This window comes from Crocuta crocuta, unplaced genomic scaffold (genome assembly GCF_008692635.1).
Source record: "Crocuta crocuta isolate KB4526 unplaced genomic scaffold, BGI_CrCroc_1.0 scaffold586, whole genome shotgun sequence".
Lineage (NCBI taxonomy): Eukaryota > Metazoa > Chordata > Mammalia > Carnivora > Hyaenidae > Crocuta > Crocuta crocuta.
In genome coordinates this window covers 1,262,177-1,277,898 of record NW_027532407.1, presented here as the reverse complement: position 1 = coordinate 1,277,898, position 15,722 = coordinate 1,262,177, and the positions used below count along the sequence as shown (strand labels likewise).

Below are 15,722 nucleotides of genomic sequence, written 5' to 3'. Positions count from 1 at the left end.
GATCCCCACATTGGGCTCTGCACTGACAGTGTAAAGCCTGCTTGGAATTCTCTCTCCTTCACTCTTTGCCCCTGCCCAACTTGCTCTCTCTCTCTTTCTCTCTCAAAGTAAATAAATATTTTTTAAAAAAGAAATAATCTTTACAGTTTACAAAGAACAGCTTGGTATGTGAATGAACCGGCTGTAGTGGGAAAAGAGAGGTTACAGAGAGGTCGGCTAGAAGGTTACTGGGTTGTTCAGGCTAGAAATGGTGGTTCATGGTAACACCTGAAGGGCATCTTGGGGATTGAGCTGCAAAGACTTGCTGAACAATTGGAGAAGGATGTAGGAAAGTGGGAAGGAGCATGGTGTCATCTTTAGTGGAAATAAGAAAGATGAATGAGAAATGAAATTTGGGTGGGAAGACCAAAAGTTCTGTTTGGCTGTGTTGTTTGTGACACCGAATAATATATTAAATAGGACATTAGACAGAAGATCTTTAGCCCAAGGAGGAGGTCAGGGATGTATTTATATATCACTGATTTTATTAGTTCATATTGATCCTACAACAGTGTTTTGAGTAGCCAGGCAAATATACAATTCAAATCTTGCCATTGGCCCCTGTGACAAGTTAACTAGCTGTTCACTAGAAATTCTCGCTCTCCCCAAAAAGAGCTGTTACTAGAAGCAGCAGCCCACCAGGACTCATTTCTTAGCCCTCTTACATTTAGGTGGGGATCATGTGACTAGTGTTTCCAGGTCAAGGCATTTACAATGCGGTTTTATCTTAATCAGTTCCTCTCCTTCCCTATTTAGCTGGCTAGGTGCAGAAGATAATGTGTCTCTTGGGCAGTATTTCTCAACCTTGGCACTGTTGACATTTTGAGCCAGGAAATTCTTTGTTGCAGGATCTGTTCTGTGCTTTGTGTATTCCTGGCCTCTACTTAGAACCGGTTGTGAAACTACAAATTGGGAAGAGATCTGTGTGTTTCCGAATCACTACATGGAGTATAGCCTTCACCTGCTGGGTAGGAGAACCCATCTTGTACTGTCACATGAATGATAAATAAATTTTTACTGTGTTAAGACACTGATGTACAATTAGTACATCTTAAACATTCTTACCACAAAAAAATTTATTTTATAACTGTGTAGGGTAACATGTTAACTAAACTTACTGTGGCGATTATTTCTCAAAGTATACAAATATTGAATCATTATGTTGAACATCTGAAACTAATAAAATGTTACATGTCAGTTACACTTCAATTGGAAAAAATTAAAACCACTGTAAGTCACAGGAAGAAATATATTGTGACCTTGGATACACATGAGTTTCATAGAATAATACTTAACACTACTATGAGCAAATAACTGATATAGATAGGATGCTACCACCATTAAAGTTATGTCTATAAAAAGTGTAAGAGAATGGGAAAATGATGATTTCATTGAGTGCTGAAAAGCAAGAGCATGAGCTCTTTCCCATGGCAATTACCTGGAGCACTATGCATAAAAGCCCATTTTTGCGTAGAACTGCTGTTTTTGTAATAGAAGGAAACCTAATACCTCATTTCAAATCCAAAGAAAACCCAGGTTCTGGCCCCCATAATGCTTCTGACAGACTACATAACCTACAAAAATGGTGTGAAGAAAATATGTTGCTTCCACAAGGAATTATGGTGGGAAAAAGAATGACATTATTTGTAGCACTTTCCAAGGACCAGTTCTATGTAAATATAAGGTGTTATTCTATCTGTCTTTCATAATTAGAAAGAAAAAAATATTGTGAAACATTTTCTTTTAAAAAATAAGACTGAATCCTGAGTAATTGCTACCACAGACATTCAATAGAGCATGGAAGTCAAACTCAAATGGAACCTATTTTCCTGTCTCTTACTCTTTTCTGTGATTAAAAAATTCTAAGTGCTAAATTTATAGGTGACAGGGATCCCTGACAGCTGTGGTAGACGTAAAGGAACCAGTTTCTCTTGAGACATCTCCCTTTCTGGAGATTTCAATGGAAAATTTATAAAAAGTAAGGTATAATAAAGTTAATGAGAAGGTAGAAGTGCAGTCTTGAAGACTCCAGTCTTTTCCTAGAGGACCTCACAGGTTTTCCTTGGCAATGTCGTCTTGTGCAGTTACACATAACTTTGCCAATTGGTTCCAGAAGTTGGTCAATTGTTTTGATATCTCTCTGAGGAGTTATCTTTTGTTGCTCACAGCATGGACACTTCCTAAGACTGTAATTTCTTGGACTTCAATTACCTGTGAAGTCTCTTTTGGAAAGATTAAAACAAGTACAAAGGGCACCATCATCTTGTTTTTCCTACCCAGGTACATTAGTGTTTGATGCCTCAGTGGACAGAAAGAGAAAGTATGGAAGGTGGAAGAAAGAGATTTTAAATAATTTGAAGGCAAAGGATGGGGCTAGATATAGATGGAGAGGGGGTATAGAAAGATGTTTCTTATTCCAGAAAGATCATAGAATGGAACATTATCACTATCACCCATCCTAGAACTCTCTAGCCTTGAAATTCCTTGGCATTCCTTTTAATAATAATAATTATGATGCTTGTAATTAAAATGTAATATCTAGAGTAAACAGTGATCTCTAAGTACTGGACACTGTACCAAGCATTTTATGTGTATTATTTCATTTAATCTTCATAATAACCCAAGAGGTAAATTTTATTATTATTCATTCAAGCGGATGAATGATTTGCCCAAATACCAAAGCTAGCCATTGGCACTGCGAGGATTTGAATTTGAGTCAGTTAGTATCCACAGTTCATGCTCTTAGCCATTATGCTATCCTGTCTTCTTGATGCTCTTAAGTTGTCCACAGTGAAAGTAGCTATACATTCTAGAGCAGGCCTCAAGGGTAATCAGTGCTTATGTACCATGACAGTGGTGGTCATGGTTAATACCTTTTGGTCATTTTGTTAATACCTTTGTATTTAAGATATAATGCTTTATCCAAAATCTTAATGTACTAGATCCAATACACTGTGGAAAATACTTCTTTATGCATCTTTCAAATTTGTCAGTTTAGAATTGTCCCTAAGTGACCATCTACAATCCCTCTTTCTCCTGGAAATAAATCTACTTTCTATGAACACGTGCCATGTGGGCAAAGGACCCAGCTCCAGGCTCAGTGATCAGTCCGGACTTGGGCACATGATTCAGTGTGGTCAGAGTCCATCTCTGAGACCTTTCTAACTGGAGGTGGTGAGAAGACTCTAGCTACCCGAACCAATAAATCTCCTTTGGGGGGGGGGGGGGTGTTTTATTTTATATTGAGCTTCTGAAAGAGTCCTGATTAATATAACCTTACCCCCAATTCTTCTCAATTTTTGCTTTAATGGAGATCCCAGTACATTTTAGCTATAGCATATTTTGGTTTTGTACCAATAAATACCAAAAGATTCATTTGACAGTAAATGAAAAATGAGATAAAGAGAGGGAAATGGGGACTGATAGGGAAACATCCTCATGTTTGAGACATAGTGCTGGAGTGTTAGAGAACATGGTTCCCAGGGAAGTTATAATATTTATTCTCAAAATATTTGTTTAAATATGGTAAGAAATTTTAACAAGGAGGAGGTGCTAGAGAAGATGCAGTCCTGCCTAAATGGAGGAGAGTCCTGAAGATTTTCTGGATCTGATCTCTACTGTTCTGTGCCAAGTTTGAGGACTCATTATACTTTAGGCTTTATAAAATATTTCTCCTCTGGGTGCTTCTGTTTGCGTAAATTTTCTATATTGGGTATGCATGTTTTTCTAGTGGAACCTTTCTCCATTGTACATCTTTTTTTTTTTTACCCCCTAAGGACATATAAGAAAAAAATATCCGCTTGTTTTTCTATCTAAATGGAGATTTGTGCTAAATACAAAAATCTAACTACAAATAAATTATGTTCTGATCTTGAAGGATAAAACAAACACAAAGCAATGCAGAGCTGTGTTTTGTCAGAGCCAAATGGAACATGACGTTCAGAAGTTTCCAATTGGGTTCCAAAATTAGAATAAATCTTGGCAAAATGCATAGTCATGTCCCCTTTAGGAATCTTATCATTTGAACTCATTACTGGTTACTCCATGCCTTACTCATTCCAGTAGCTCCCAGGAGGCCTAAGGACCTGCCTCCATGAGTTCTGGAGCTGCCCTAAGCCTGCTGGTTTTAACTTTGTCTAAGTTAGGATGGAAATGGGGCATCAAAACCCCAATTAGTGTAAGATTTGAACAACCACTTCCAGCCCCATTTCTTCTGGGAAGTCCAGCTATAGAGAAATTGTGCACTGGTAGACCATCACTACCTGGTCTACAGATGTAGCTCTCTCAGAAGCACTGGGTGGTAGGTGTTGAATCTGAGCCTTTGGGCTGGGCCATGAACTTTGGGTTATTATTAAAGTGTCTTTGACTTATACATTCTATAAGAAATAGTTCATTTCTAGATTAGAGGCCTTCTTGGATAGGTCAGGTTCAAGGAGGAGAGTGTGGGAGTTCCTATCAGGAAGTTCTTATTTGGCTGCCAATTAGTGTCAAGCAAGGGTGAATACTTGCTGAGCTCCCTTCCCAGGGCCAGGATGTCAAACTCCATCATCAAAATGTACTGGAAGATCTTCCTTCTGTTGTTCATAGGGCCTCTCAGCTCAAGACTTCATCTTATCTCCCACTACTCATGAATCAGAGTGTAGACAGTTTTATCAACCAGTGCCCTGTTAGGTCCTTAACATGCTATGTTCATTCTAACCTCTAGACTTCAGTTCATTCCAGTTTCTCTCTTGGAATGTTTCCTTCCACTCCTCTCTGCAAATGCTCCCATTCATCCTTGTAAGTCCATCTCACACCTTCTCACATCCTGGGCTGGGCATCTCTGCCAACAGTTTCAATCCACTTTGGTTGCTTGCCTCTCTCTTTTTTCATTGCCTACATCAAACAATTACTACTTCATTATTATTTAGTCTTTTATCTTTTCTGCAAATGTGTCCCACAATTACACCAAAGCAATTTGAATTCAGGGCCTATATTTTAGACTTTCTTTTTTATGTCTCTTAAAACTAGAATGATAGGTACTTGGAATTTGCCCAAAGTTGAATGTAAATCTAACAAAAGATGAACAAAATCTTTAGACCAAAATATACAGAATATTACTGAGATAAATTGAAGAAGACCTAAATAAATGAAGGTATAGATCATGCTTATGGATTGGAAGATTCAGCATTATGATCAGATGGTTATTTTCATGAGCAAGGGAAAGGCAAAGATTTCATTAATAGCATTTATACATTTTATGATGAACTAATCATAAAATTGATGTTACAGGGCATTAAAATAGAAAAATTGCTGTTAATCAAAAGATACCATTAAAAAAGTGAAAAGTGAAGTCATGGATTATAAGAAAATATTAGCAAGTTATATATCTGACAAAGGATTTGTATCCAAAACATATAAAGATCTCCTACAAATTAATAAAGAAAATGGTAGACATATAAACAGAAAAATGTACAATAGACTTGAAAAAGTGGTTTACAAAAAAGAAAATCCAAAAGGTGAATAAGCATATGAATAGATGCCTAACTTCATTAGTCATTTAAAAAATGTAAATTAAAATCACGAGTTCAGAAATGATGCCAGAATGGCCAAAAAGTTATTCAACACCAAGTATTGGAGAGCATTTGGAATATTTGGAATTCTTGCACACTATTACTTAACAGTTGGTATACAAGTGATACAACTACTTTTCAAATGTATTTAGCAAAATTGACTAAAAAGGAACATGTGTATACCTTATCAACTAGGACTTCTACTCCTGAGTATATATCAGCACATATGTTCATCAACAGACATGTAGGAAAAATATTCATAGTAGTTCTGTACATAATGGCCAAAAAGTGGAAACAATCCAAATGTTCATCAACAGTAGAGTTGCTAAATAAATGTAGTACATCCACACAATGAAATTCTTTCAGTAATGAGAATGAGCAAATTATTGCTACTTGCAACATTCTAGATGAAGCTCACAGACATATTGTTGAGCAAAAGAAATCAGACACATGGAGTATATATTGTATGATTCCATTTCTTCAAAGTTCAAAAAAGGCAAAACTAATCTATGGTAACCAGGATGGCTTTCAGGATGTGATAATGTTCTATTTCTTCATCGGAGTGGCTGTTAACAAGGGTTTGGTCTTTTTGTGAAAATTCATTGAACTGTACCCTTATGATTAGTGCTTTTTTTCTGTATGGATGAAGTATTTATGTTTAAAAACAAAAGGTTTCATTCTAGGCAGATGAACTGTCATTTAGTAGGGATTTCTACCCATCGCTCGTAAGTTCAGGAGTGGAAAATGAGGAGTTGATTGAACAAACAGACCCATAAATCCAGTTTCAAACTTCATCTTGACCTTGGAAAGAATAAAACACTGGTTTGAGCTACTAAGCTCTTCCTGCTTCAACAAGTTGACTCATAAAACCATTTTATAGATGTTGCTTTGCTTTGCTTTCAACAAGGGAAGCATCTTTATTAATAACATTATTTCCCATTGTAGCTCATCTCCTGCCTTAGAGTTGCCTAAGTCTCTCTCATGACTGTCTTCTTGTTGAATCTTGCATTACAATTGTGTGTACTCTTTCTCATTCGACCACCCCTACCTCTTGAGGGCAAAGTAGCCCCCTATGCTGCTCAGTTCAATACACAAGAGAGGCTCAAGGCTAGATTTTTAAANAAAAAAAATTTTAATTTAATTGGATTAACTGCAAGGCTCAGCGTTATGAACTAAGTGGGTGGTGTCGGCTCCACCTGATTATACCTTGGATTCTTGGGAGTCAGGTAGAAGGCCACCATCCTCACCCCAACTCAGTCAAGCGCTGAGGCATCTTTGCTGGAGTCTGAAAGACCACAGGCTTGATTTTCCAAGGTTGTTCTTGGCTACTCAGATTGCTTTAGGATATTTCAACCAAAGCATTTTTGAATGCTGAAGGCAAATTGGGAAACATATTTTCCCAATTTTGTGTAAATTATATCAATTATTCTAAAGTATAAGAGAACATTAGATTTGGACTCTAGAATTCCTTAATTTAAAATGTTTCTACTTTATCCTTATTAACTCTGGAGCTTTGGTAGTGGAGGTAGGGGAGGGGCACTTAGCACCTGTTTCCTAATCTTCCCCCAATGGGACAGTAATGCCACCCCAAAGGATTACTGGGAGAATTCACTCAAGCACACATGCCTTCAGCTTTCAACATTACACATTTATTCAAAACATTCTATCAGCTCTGGGGACTCACAAAAGGTTCACAGTCCAATTGGTGAGAAAGATGTATGAACAAATCAGTTCTGTATTTCTCAACCTATTTTTCACTATTGGTCTCTAAGGAGCCTTCTTAGACATTTTTTCCCATTGTCCCCTGCCCTCCATGAAATTTTAATACCGCAGATACACTGTGGATATATATCTATGAATTGTCATGCATATCTGTGCTTTATAATAAAAAGAGTAAAATTTTTCCAGCCCCATCCTCCAAGAACTAGTTCTCTCTCCCTTGGGGGAGATATCTCCTCCCTTGAAAATGAAGGAAATAAATATTACAGGGAAGTGGGGGATGCAACAGGAATAAGTGGTACAAGCTGTAGAGTCACTCCACCGCCCATGGGTGGGGGAGACCAGCTGGGGTGAGTGTTGTCTGGAAGACTTTAGGGATAAAAGGAAGACACCCGAGATCACAAAGGGCAAATCAGGACTGCCTGGCAGGCACACACAGGTGAAGTTCCCACAGAAAGGCATAAAGAGGAGCGAGGCAGTGTGCCCATTCTGGGTGAGTACCGATGGGAAGGCCCAGGGCATGAGGCAGGCTGGTGCAGCCATGCAGGGCATTGAATGCCAAGCCAACAGCAGACCTCACATCCAAAGGCATCAGACACACAAAAAAGTTTTAAGAAGCAGAATGACTTGATCAGATTCATACATTTGCAAGTCCCTTCAGGCTTTTGTGTGGATGAGGCATAGAGATCAGGTCAGAGTCTATTCTAGAAATTAAATACAGAAATCCCAAGACCTTGAATGAGGGCAGTTGCCTATGAAGATGAGAGAAGGGAAGGAGGTTTTGGAGACAGGAGGAAGTGGAACAGTTTATGAGACAGCACCCGGTATGCTGTAGGTAGTTGACAAAAGGGCCATTGACTAACACTCAGCACTTGGGACAATTTGGCAGCTTGATGCTGCAGAAGCTTCCCAGAGGCCTCAGAACAGGATGGCTTAGATCTCTCAGTGGCCTGAGGTTTGATATCTATAAATCAATGTTTTCCTTTGAGGTGAAACTAGGCACTGCAAACCTAACCAGTGGGCTGTGAGGGCACAGCACGGGCTGCTCCTTGGCTGGGCCCCAACTACTGGGCTGAATGACTCCATGAATTGTGTACATGTATAACAACAGGACAGCACAGGCCACGGGCATTCTTGGACCTGTGCACTGTGTTCTGCTCTGACTTCACGTGCTCCTTTGTCTCTTTGCTCCAGCCAATCAAACCCACTGGCTACATCACCAGCTGCCCTTGCCCTCTGGCTTTGCTCTCTTCTGGGAATCACCTGGGCTGCTAGCAAGACTCTTGAATGACGACCCTGTGCTCCTGTTTGTGACTCTAGCTCACAGTAAATCAGACTGCCTACGGATTCTCCAACATGAAGTCGTTCATTTCACTTCTGTTGGTAGCTTTCAGGATTATGAAGAAATTTTAAAAGGCAGCAGTGATGTAACCTGTAGGGAAAATGAGGAATGTTAATGTCTGAACGACTCTTCTACTAATTAGTAGGGCAGGGGCAGAGGTCAGTGGCCTTTTGGCAACCAACGAGTGTAAGGAGATGGACCAGGGAGGGTAGCAGCTGCCAGAAATATGGCTTCTTCTCTTTATGCTGGGGTGCTGGTGGTGGCTGCTAACAGGACCTCGGGGTACACAGGGAGGTGTCTGTCCACCACCAAGGACCCTGTGATACATACTAAAGCCTATACCCTTCTGTTTTACACAGAACACACCGTGTTTGAGAAGAAGGCTTTGAAGGAAAGGTTAATGCTCTTTTGCCCATTCTGAATCAAATATGTGCACCTCCTCTGCACTCATCTTTACCAAACCATATCCCTTTCAGTCCCTTTCAAGGCTTCCAGAAGGTGGCACGAATCAAGAACTGCCAAAGTTCCTCTTCTGACCATCTCTTTCAGCCTCTTTTCTCTTTGGCTTCTCCAGGCTCTCCACTCTGCCTAACCCCAGCTGGACTGACCCCCAGGGCTCAGCCTGTTTACCCTGGCTCTGACCCAGAGTGCCTATAAACCACTGCCATTCAAGGATTTGCAATGAAACTTGGCTAACGGGCCCTGGCCCGATGCTGTCCCAGGGTGTAGGAAACTGGATTGAGTGGGGGCTTACAGAGCCTTCCAGATTCCACTTATTTGTTAGGAGGAGATGGAAGCCACAGCACTGAGAGGGGCCCAGAGCTGAAGGTGACTGAAAAGCTTGCCAGGGAGCTCCAGTGAGGCCAGTGCTTCTGATTTGGCTCAAGTTCCATCCCAGGCAGGGGCTACCTAACTATCGCAGGGCTATAGCCAGAGAGGGCTGACTTGTGCATTTTGGAATCTGGAGGGAGGTCTGTGGTGGTATGTCATGGTCCCTGACACAGTCACCATTTAGAAATTAATTGGGTTAGGAACTTTGAGAATATGTTAAATAAACACTGAGAGAATGCAAAGCTGGCAGCAGAGACCAGTACACTGTGACAACCTCGCGATTTAGAGCAACTTGGAGGGGCTGAGCAGTGATGTAATATTCATAGAGAAATGTTAATGAGAAGTATGAATGGTTTTCCTATTAACTGTAAAGTGCAGGAGAGACAACCTGTGTCATACCATCCATTATGAGTTGGAAAGCCTTCAGGATTTTAGTGGACAATAAGATCAAGGGAATATAAAACACACGATCTGGCACTTCAACTTTTACATATCCAAAACTGAGCATGTCAAATTTGTTCCTCTCTTGACAGTTCCAGTTTCTATAGATTAGAGGTATTAGCCTTCCAGAATTATCTATTATATGGTTATAATCTATAGCTAACTATTTAATAAACATATATTTGGTACATAATCTCATAGTATGTTTTAGTGAGTCATTTTATCATTCACTCATTCTCCCAATAAATATTTGTTGAGCACATAATAAGTACCATGCCCTTTGCTAAGTGCTAGAAGTATAGTAGCAAATAAAGTAAACATAGTTCCTGCCTTCCAAGAGTTTATCAGGGGAAACAGGTATTAAGGTAGTAAATACACATATAATTATTCAAAATTATGGTCCTCTTTAGCTTTATGCTATATGACAGCATATAGTGGGGAAATAGGCCTGGCTTTGGGAGGAGGATTCAGAGAATGTTCCTTGAGAAAATGAATGTTGAGCTCTCTACAGTTATAGGACTATTCTGTCCAATATGGGAGCCACAAGCCAAATGTGGGTTTTTAAACTTAAATGGATCAAAATTAAATAAAATTAGCTCATTTCTTCAGTTACATTAGCCACCTTCAGCAAGAAGCTACCATATTATAAAATACAGATATAGAATATTTCCATGTTTGTAGAAATTTCCATTGAGCAGTGCTGTTATACAGAATTTTACTAGCTGGAAAAGAGGCCAGGGAGGGGGAAAGAAATACACTGAGCCAGAAAAACATACTTCTTAATTTAGAGAAACTTAATTATAATCTAAGAGAAATAAACTTTTTAGAATATTCAGTTTATGATGATGGATGATGGGTTTTGGTGAAGGATCAGAGGAAATGGGAAATGTCCCTTCCCCAGGTTTTCTGACTCAGGCTCCGATAGATAACACTCAGCCAATTGTTCAGCATTTATTCCCACATGGGTCTCTGGTTCCAGACCTTTGCCTTGGTTCTTGGGTATACGAAACAGTTAGTGACCAACATAGCATAATGGAGAACATTATTGTACTTGAATTGTTCAGCAAAATATAAAATGAATGACAGAGAATAGGGAAATTGACAATAAATTTTGAATTGTATCATAAAAACCACATGTAACTAAATATTGGTAGTTGCCACCCTCTGAGCTGTCTGCCACTTGTAACAGCCTCTGTCCTCTGCCCGTTGAGTGAGCCTTGGTGCTCCTAGAGTACTGTCCTGGGCCCTATTCTCTTTTTGCTCCATCCATTCCTCCGAGCGTTACCATTCACTCTCTGACTTAACATATGATCCATATGCCGATGGGTTCCAAGTCTATTTCTAGCCCCAGCACTCTCTCCGGTGCTTCTGACTTCTAAATTCAAATGCCCACTAATCATCTCCAGTGGCCGTTCCAAAGACACTTCAAACTCATCCCTCCAGTGTCCATCCAGACTGCACCTCCTTCTTGGTTCCCTACTTCAGCAAAGGCAATGTTCTCTAAACTGGAACCTAGAAGCCTGGCCACCATTCTTGACTTCCACACTGAAATGCCATCAGCCACCAAGTCCTGTTGATTCTACCTCTCAAATAAACTCTTGAACTCATTGATTTGCTTCCCCTCTCCTCTGCTCTGTACTATCCTAATTTATTATTCACTGCCTGAATTATGTAACCATTTCTGACTCAGTCTCCATGGTCTGGTCTCTGCCCCCTTCCAAATCATGCTCTACACTACAGCCTTAGCAATTGTTAGAAATTCGATAATGTCCTTCCATTGCTTAAAAGCCTTCAATGCCTCTCCATTACATTGGTCCAAAGGCCTTTCTATGGTTACAAGGCTCATCTTGGCTTGGCTCTGTTCACTTCTCCAGCTGCTTCTCTTAACCTTTTCCCATGTATGTTATTCTGTAAAAACACTTAGCTTCATTTAGTTCAGGGACCCAGCATGCTTAACTTTGTATTGGGATTTTTGCACATGCTATTTACAGAAACAATTTTACTACTGCCATTCTTTTTTGGCTTATTCAGTTTCAATGTTATTTTTTTTTCAAGGAGACATCTACCAATTCCTCAGTGTGGGGTTAGCTGTCCTGTCATATATCCTTTGAAGTGGGTTTAATGATACCCTCCTAAATGTCCACATCTGAATTACCAGAATCTGTGAATGTTACTTTAATTGGAAAAGGGCTCTTTGCAGAAGTAATTAAGGATTTTGAGATGAAATCATCTTGGATTATTCAGGTGGGCTCTAAATACAATAAGAAGTGTCATTATAAGAAACACAGAAAAAAGGAGGAAGACATGTGAAGAGGGAGACAAAGATTGAGTGATGCGGCCACAAGCCAAGGAAAGCCCAAAGTCACCAGAAACTGGAAGAGGCAAGGAAAGATTCTTCAGAGGAAGTGTGGTCCTGTTGACACCTTGATTTAAGTATTCTATTGTCCAGAACTATGAGAGAGCAAATTTTTGTTGCTATAAGCCACCAGATTTGTTACAGCAGCCATAGGAACTAATTCATCTTTCCCTTCTTTCTGTGATGCCTCTTTTCACAGTGCTTCCAAGTGGCCTCTTTCTGTGACTGTGTGTCCTCCTAACTTGCCATAAGCTTCATTAAGACATGGCTTTGTTTATAAGTGTATTCCCAACACTTGCTCAGGACCTGGTACAAGTAAGCAACCAGTAATTATCTGATGTGTGAATGAAGCACTGTTGGCTGATACACACAGTAGACTTTGTGGAGGAGATGGACTTGAGCCACTCTTATAAAATGGGCAGGATTTGGGTGACATTGAGAAGGAACGTTCTTATCTCTAGATAAGAGAGTAATATGTGGACTCAGAATGACATGACAGGATGGGGTTCCTAAAACACAGCTGCATGAGGTGACCTACCTGCAGGCCAGAACTTCCCTAGAAAGTGTGCTCAGCATCTTCGTGTGCCAGGAAGGGGTCACGGTTTGCCATAACATCTGTTCCCCCCATTATGGCTGGCTGGGGGCTGGGGCTTCAAGCAACCCACTATAGCACACATACATCACTATGTTCTTTGTGTGCCATGCTGAAAACAGACTAGGAAATACTCCTAAGGTAAGGAGTCATTGAAACGTCTTGAACTGAAACATGGATCGGTTCAGATACATAATTTGTGAGCCCCAGTGTAAAATAAAAATGTTGACCTCTGGTTCAAAAATCATAAACATTTTCAAGATGCCAATAGTAGAGCATTGAACCAGTATAGAGCCTTCTAAGTGTGGGGTCTGCTGTAATTGCCAGATCTCACACCCGTGAAGCCAACCAACTCTGATCATGAAAGGTTTGCTGAAGGTGGATATGAAGTCACTGTGTCAAATGGGTTGAACAAGCAAGGGGTCTACCAGGGGGATGAGGTAAGAGGCTACTGCAATAAACCAGAAAGGTGGAGGTGATGAGATCCTGGGTTCAGGTGGAAGCACCTGAGCACTCAGGAGGTTCATAGAAGTACGAAGGGATAAAAAAGCTATTCTGAGAGATAAGAGATGATATGTGCTTATAGTCAGGGGTGCTTCAGGGTCTCTCCAGATTTCTCAGAGCAGAGGAAGCATTAGGGAGCCCTCGAGAAAATGGGGAACATTAGTGTGTGTCATTGACCCTGTACTGACTGGGAGGTATCTCACACAGGACTGGCCATTTTACTCCACAAAGGAACCATATACAGACATCAGGCTGTACCTAATAACTTCCTGACTTTAGTTAGGATGCAAAAGGAGGTGGATGAGAGAACAAAACCTACAATCCTTCCGGGGGCCAGCATGAGTGAGGGTGAGGGCTGGTGGGAACTGTCACAAGCTCTGGACTGTCCACAGGTGCACATAGTTATGTGAGAATACAAGGGCATGATGGCCAGAGATACAGACTTTAAGAGAGAAGCTAAAGATCCAGAATTGTGCAATCTTTCTCAATTTTTAAGGATTGACAACTAAGTTACATATATATGTAAGCTTCTTGAAAGCTTACATTTTTTAATATATCTTTTTCTTTTAAATCCTGTAAGCTGAACTGTACCATACACACTCATGGGCCAGGTCTGGCTAATGGGACTCAGCTTGCCACCTCTGCACAGGACACAGCAGGTAAGAGCCAGGGCTGGGCTCACATCCTGCCTCTGCCTCTTGATCAGAAGGGCCCTTCTAAGTCCCACCCTTCCATATAACGGGGATGACTGTGGTATCTACCTCTTGGAGTAGTGGTGAGGTTTAAATGACATCTTTTAGGCAAGGCACAGATGATGGTAACTGATATGTAAATAAATGTTGGCTGTTGCTGTTTTTAGCACCCACTACATGATAGGTTCTGTGCTGTGTACTTTATATATTCTATTTTATTTTGTGCTTACAACCATGCTCTCAAATAGGTTTTATTATAGTATATTCATCTCTCAGAGGTGGGATGGAAAGAAAGGCTCAGATAATCCAAATTCACTTGCCTCAAATCACAGACTCTAAGTCTGAGCAAGAATTCAAATCTTGTAATTTCTGCTTCCAAAGGTATTGCTTTTGAAACAGTCTCTCTTACCCATACTGACTCCTGTGTTTTATTTTGGAGGTTTTTAGAAAGACTGTTCTAGCCAACAGTACTTTTCAAGGAAAATTTAGTAACAAAACAAACTCCAAAAAGAAAGAAAGCTCTCCCTCTACCCCTCCCAACTCAAACACACAAATGCACAAAACAAAAGTAATGAAAGCTGCCAGTGCATTTTCTCCCCCATCCAGTGGACTCTTAAATAACATTGTTTAGGGGAACACATTATTCTTTGTATTTTCCCAATTCCTCAGGACAACCACTGCATTCCTATTCTGCCTCAGAGGTGAAGAAGTTGATAGCATAATAGACAAGGGACCTATGTACAGGCCCTAGGGCAAGAGATTAACAGGTAGGACTCCAGTGCCTTTATTGAGTAGACAAACTCTCTTGGGTCCACTCAGCAACGATGACAGGTGTCAGGGCCAAGGACGGGGCCCTGGAGCCTCTATACCCTGGAAGGCAATTAGGTATTCGTTCAGTGGCCTATACTTTATGTATATTCTCCAGTTCTGCAAAGTGATCACTCCATCCCCTGGTTCTCTTCGGGGGCTTTATACTCTGAAGCTATCAACCCAGGATCATCCAGCAAGCCGACTTTCTTTTCTTAAAAAAGGAAGGGAAAGGAAGGAAAAGATTTGCATTGTTTGTAGGTCTCAAAGAAGCAAGAATTTTAACTTGTTCCTGGAATAAATTCTGGGGCATTTGAAGTAAGAGTGGAATTAGGTAGGGTGGGGGAGGCCCTAGCTGGGTAAGTCAGAGTGATGAAATTCATGGCAAACAGCTTTGTTTGAGTCTTTTGACTACGGCCAAGCCAGTAGGGCTGAGAGCACGATGTTCTCAATAACACCCTTGACAATAACATGATTTGTTTCCCTTCCAAAGCTGAAAATGGCATCTCAGCCTGCAAAGGGGAGCTTTCTTCTGAACCTGTGGGATGGGAGAGCTGATTTCATCCCTCAGAGTAGGAAATGAAGGCATTAAGTGGAGCGGACTTGAATTGAAATGTCATCTGACCATAACACTTGCCTAAACAATACACATTTGATTTTGTTTTGGAGGAACTTCTCATCAGTCTTTTCATGGGTAGGATTTCGGACTAAGATGTCTTTCATTCCAAACCACCAGATTGAAATTGAATATTGCCTCAGTCCAAAGGTACAACATCTGCGTCATTTCCGTATTTCACAGCAGAAACTAAGTTCTGAAGCTTGACCCAACCCAGCTGATATTTTGAAG

General features: G+C 40.4%; 1 long non-coding RNA gene across 4 annotated transcripts in view; it reads right to left on the bottom strand.

Annotated features, from left to right (window-relative positions):
* LOC144243649 (uncharacterized) overlaps window positions 1–15,722 on the bottom strand; it is a 108,672-nt gene that overhangs the window by 37,377 nt on the left and 55,573 nt on the right. The window lies entirely within an intron of this gene.